The sequence below is a fragment of the Euprymna scolopes genome, chromosome 16, assembly GCF_053919585.1.
Source record: "Euprymna scolopes isolate OS-2025 chromosome 16, ASM5391958v1, whole genome shotgun sequence".
Lineage (NCBI taxonomy): Eukaryota > Metazoa > Mollusca > Cephalopoda > Sepiida > Sepiolidae > Euprymna > Euprymna scolopes.
In genome coordinates this window covers 38,342,533-38,348,543 of record NC_136497.1, presented here as the reverse complement: position 1 = coordinate 38,348,543, position 6,011 = coordinate 38,342,533, and the positions used below count along the sequence as shown (strand labels likewise).

The 6,011-nt window shown below is 36.6% G+C and overlaps 1 pseudogene; it reads right to left on the bottom strand.

The window, feature by feature from the left end:
- Nucleotides 1-2,936: 2,936 nt before the first annotated feature.
- Nucleotides 2,937-3,053, bottom strand: LOC145296371 (5S ribosomal RNA; annotated as a pseudogene).
- Between the last annotated feature and the right edge of the window lie 2,958 nt (nt 3,054-6,011).

Below are 6,011 nucleotides of genomic sequence, written 5' to 3'. Positions count from 1 at the left end.
GCTAAGACTAAACTTGTTTCCTTCAATAACTACAAGAAACCTTCTCTACCACCAATAGCAATGGCCAAGAACACATTGCCTGAAAGTACTTCTTTTAAACTCCTCGGCCTAACGTTTACAGGGAATATGCACTGGAATCGATACATTGAGAGCATTGCCAAGGCTGCTGCAAGGAAGGTTGGCTCCCTCTACCGTGCTAGAAAACTACTTACGCCTGCAAGTATCCTATACCTCTATAAGGCAACCATTCGTCGCCCATGTATGGAGTACTGTTGTCACATCTGGGCTGGTGCATCTGCTGCTCGTCTCTCGCTCCTGGACAGGGTTCAAAAAAGAGTCGCCAACCTGATAGGTCCTGAACTGTCATCTAGGCTTCAACCTCTGTCCCATCGACGAGATGTTGCATCCCTCTGTCTGTTCTACAAATACTTTAATGGTGAATGCTCAGACGAACTGCAAACACTTGTACCTCCCCGACGTAACTACCCCCGACAAACCCGACAAGCTACTAAGTCTCATCCCTTTACAGTAGAGATCCCTAGGTGCAAGAAAGCCTTTTACTCCAATAGTTTCTTCCCCAGAACTGCGGGTCTTTGGAACTCCCTTCCGGGATTCTGCTTTCCCAACTGCAATGGTATGCAGAAGTTCAAGTGTAATGTTAACAAACATCTTTCTACTCTTCTCCCTTCATAATGACCCCGCTAATTAATTCCCTAATAGTAGCCACCTGCTTCAAAGTGGCACTGTGCCTTGTTTGGGGTGAAAATTGAATTAAAAAAAAAAAAAAAAAAGGTTTGCAACAATAGCTGAAACACACAAATTCAATACGTGTAGGCTTACAGCAACATTTTAATAATAATAATAATAATAATAATAATAATAATAATAATAATAATAATAATAATAAAACCAAAATATTAATAATGCAAATGAAAATAAATTATGATGAAAATGATAAAGTATGATAAGAATAATAACGTTTACAATACTACTACTACTAATAATAATAATTACAACTCCTACAAGGCAAAAATATAATAATAACAATGAATATAATAATAATAATAATAATAATAATAATAAAAATGATAATAATCTTGATAATTAATTAATTTAAAAAAATAATTTAAACACAACACTTAATAATTTATGTAACAAATAAATTCCATACTCAATATTTATCTAATATATATTGTTACAGACTCTACACAGATTCAAGTTAATGTTGTAATTTACCATTTTAAACTATAGATGGTAAGTATTAGAAAGTAAAATTAAAAGTAGTTATTAAGTTAATGTTAAATGTTAAATAATTCTGCTATTATTAATAATAAAGTGTAGAGAAGCAAATATTCGAAGAATATATTAGCAATATCTTAAATACTTATCTATATAATGAAGCTCAATATGTGTGTGTGTGTCTGTACACGAATATGCTCCTATATGGTTTACTATATTACTAAGCTGACGACAGACAATGATAGCAGACGTATCTAGGGGCAAAAATTGGTATGGTACATTTTGAACAGTGGTGGGCTATAAAAATAAGGGGGTCTACGTATGCGTTCGCTTCTCAAATATTAGAAATAAAGAACAAAAACAAAATATTTTTTATAAAGGTTTTTGATATAGATACGCATAAGCATACTTAAATAAGTACGTTTTAGCTTGTGGTGTCTGTGTTGGCGCCTAGCCTCCTGTAAAATGTTTTTGACTCCTAATGGGGGTAGAGATTTATTGCTGCCTACCTCAGCAAAATGTGGCACAATGCCGGAAAGTGGGAAACCAGCAGGCTCCCCTAAAGGAGGGGCACTCCTGCAATTGTAAAAATTACCTGAGTAACCTAGTCGGCATTCCCCGGTAGGGGCGCCTCAGGCAGTAAGCTATAAACTTACTCCACCGGAAAGCCCAGTGGCAAGGCCTGGGAGGGTGGACCTCCAAGGTATTACCCAGGCGGCGTACCTCAGTTCGACAGGTGCTGGGCCGGTTCCCGGCCCCTCACCTGTCGGGCTGAGTGTCAAGAACGGATTCTTGACGAGTACTTCTACCCTGTCTCCCTGCAGCTGAGGCCGCTAGGAGACCTTCCCCATAAGACGAGTAATGGGGGTAGTTATTTATTTGCTGCACACCTCGTCAAAATGTGGCACAAGGCCGGAAAGTGGGAATCCAGCAGGCTCCCTTAAAAGAGGGGCACTCCTGCAATTTTAAAAATTGCCTGAGTAACCCCGTCGGCATTCCCCGGTAGGCACGCCTCAGGCAGCAAGCAATAAACTTGCCCCACCGGAAAGCCCAGTGGCAAGGCCTGGGAGGGTTGACCTCCTAGGTATTACCCAGGCGATGTACCACAGTCCAACAGGTGCTGGGCCGGTTCCCGGCCCCTCACGTGTTGGGCTGAGTGTCAAGTGACGAATCCTTGACGTGTACTACCCTGTCTCCCTGCAGCCGAGGCCGCTAGGAGATCTTCCCCATCAAGCGAAGTGGTGGAGGTATGAGACGAATGGAATCGCTAATCATTTTTATAAGCACCGGCTGTGCTAAACAACCAATGAAAACGTTTCAAAATTATTATAAAAATTAAAAAAATTGTCGAATTTTGGATTCAATCAATTCGCCGTTAACTACGCCACAGACCGCATTTGATTCTTGGGCGCCATCTTGGTTACTGATTTGAACTACGCGGGCATCTTTGTTCAACACAATGTCTCAAAACTTAACACCTCCATAGAATAGAAATATTCCACAAACTTTAGCAAATACTTTTGATATCTGTCCACGTAAGTACAAAAAAAAGCAGGCTCCGTCAGTATGGACAGACTATGGATACCCACGAAGGGTTTCTTTCGCGTTAAATTTTTGTGGCAGGAGGTGCACAATCTCGAACCATTCCTCTCCTGAGACGACATTGTTAAATACCAGTGACATGTGAAGTACAGGACGACATATAGCGGCTAGAATTCCCAAATGGTCACCCATCTGGTACTAACCGGGCTCAACGTTGCTTAACTTCGATGATCTGATGAGAACCGGTCTGTCAACGCGATTATGCCGTATATACATTGTCCACGTAAGTATACTTTGATTATTATGTTACAGTTTTGCTACAACTTTTTTTAACACCTCTGTCCACCCGGGCGAACTACACTTGTTTTGATTCCCCCATTCGCTACTACCACTTTTTTGATACCTCTCTTACCCCCCTTCCCGTGCATTTACTGCACCACCTCTACACACCGGTGTAACGCCAGATACATCCGCTCATATATATATATATATATATATATATATATATATATATATATATATATATATATATGCATATATATATATATATATATATATATATATATAAGTACGCACACACACACACACACACACACACACACATATATATATATATATATATATATATATATATATATATATATATACCAGAAGAGCAGAGGACAGACACACCAGATGCATACGTAGAGGCTTTCGTGTATAAAAAAGACATATTCACATATATGTGGCCATATTTCAATATCAAATATTTGTGCGCACTCACTAACTCAGTGCGTAACATGATGGCAATCATGTAGAGGGTAATTTACACACGAATGGTTGCACCGTTCATCTGAAATACCGACTCGATATTGGCAGGAATTGCCTTCGGGCACGGAAATTGTCGGTGCTTGTGACCAATATCGAATAGTCTCACGGAACAGCCGGGAAGAACAGGCATATTTACTCACTGGAAGAAATTATCTGTTACCGACTGGCTTCATTAAAATCACAATTTACCGCCCACTGTACATATATATATATATATATATATATATATATATATATATATATGTATATATATGTGTGTGTGTGTGTGTGTGTGTGTGTGTGTGTGTGTGTGTGTGGCGTTTTATTGCCATAAAATATATCACAATCACCGGTTCTAGAACCCAGACTTCTGTTTGTGAGCGTGCGAATTCAATATGTCTATTTCTTGCATTTTGTACGGACGAATGAGACTGGTTTACCTTAATGTCACTATCTGCAATATGCCTGTAATTAATGTCAGAAACTTTGTCTCTATTTACTCATGAGAATCATATAATCTGTAACTTGCACATTCATTTTCTTTGGCATACAGATATATTTCCATTTACATTTATACTACCCGGCGTTTGTCAGGATTCTGAAAATAAAATGTATAGGTTGACGTCTCTCTCTCTCTCTCTTTCTTTCTCGCTTATCTTTTATGCCGTTTTTAATCATGCCACTGATTAAACATAGTAATTTTCAAATTTAAATAAACTGATGCAATTGACTAAATATAAAAGACAAAAAGTAAAAACGAAGAAAAAACTTTTCATTTTCTTTAATATTTCTTGGATATGAAAATTGAAATCAGATATTTCGCCCTTGATATTCCCTAAAATATACTGCTTAATCAACGTTTGAGTAACATGCTGTTTAATAATTGTATGATTAAATTTAAGCTGTCTAATCCACAAACCTAGCAACGAATAACTTTTATCATTCTTTAATTTTACATTTCTAATGTGCAATTTTGGGATAGGCCTGAGGATGTACTCACCATCGATTGAATTAAAGATGATTTTATTATTACTATACATGTCGAAATCAGTTCTATAAAGTTAAAGTATCTTCACGTTACCAAGTCATAGACAAAGCTTGTGTATAAGATTGTCTGAACTCCTGATGCCATATAAACTTCAATTTTTATTATTTTTATCTCTGATTTTTCGCATGAAATAAAATTAAATAGCAAATGGGAATTACTAGTTACAGATAGTATACAAAGAGATACATTACATATTATTCTATTTTTATTTGTAGGAATCCTGGGAGATGAGCTTATACAATTGTTTGTATTAATTTTTTTTGTATTAATATCTTTATAGTTTTAGTTATGGTTGTTTCACCATGTTTCGGCTTACTTATCGCCTGTCTTCTTTTGGCGCCTAACCGCGATGGAATAGGAATACTGAGTCTTGTAACTGTATCTCCAGTAATTACTGCCTTCCATAGTTGTTGTCTCACAACGTTTTTTGGTCAAGTAATCCTCTGACCTGCTTTGGGTAAAATTGAAATCGCTCTCTTTACGCAATGCTCACCTGGAAGCGTAAGGACTCAACGACTTTATACAGTACGCCACGGGCACAGAAGGGCTATGCATTGAAAACTGTGAGAAGCTTATTTATCTGCTCTGGATAATGTTGTTTAGAAATATAAAAAGTTATATCTATATCCAAAAAGTATGAATAGTTTATGAAATAAAAATGTTTCCTTTTCATGTGTGTTTGCTGTGGGTGAGGTCTCAATAAAATATTTCAAAAATTTAGTCAAAATGAAACATACTTATTAATGTACACTGCTTAATCAACTTTATATATATATATATATATATATATATATATATATATATATATATATATATAGTTATGATGCCCCATAATACAAACCCTAGCACATATAATTTAAACGAAAACTACTCCGTTTATCGCATTAAATAGTAGTAATACGCTTTATAAACGGGTGTGCGATAATTCAAATAGTTGGTATTTACTAATGCTTCAACTCCTAAAAAATAAAAATGTAAAAATATATAGCAAAAATAAAATAAGTGATTCTTCTCATCTATCTGATATTGTTGTTTTTTCTACAGCAAACAACAAATAATTGAAACATAATATTATAATCATATATACGAGGTCCCTTCAATAGGTTCCCAGACTTTTTTCTCATAGGAACTTTTTTGATAGTACACACATGAACTCTAGCCCCCTTCGAAGTAATCTCCAGCTGCAATGCACTGGTACCATTCCAAAAACTTCTGCAAGCTCAATGAAAATCCTCTTGCGTGAACGTGTCAATGATCTACGTCACAACCTCTTTATCTCCGCAGTTGTCTAATAACGAAAGCCTTTAAGTTTTCCTTTAGCTAAGGAAATAATCAAAAGTCACAGGGAGCAATGTATGGACTATAGGGTGAGTGAAGAACTGTTTCGATGCCC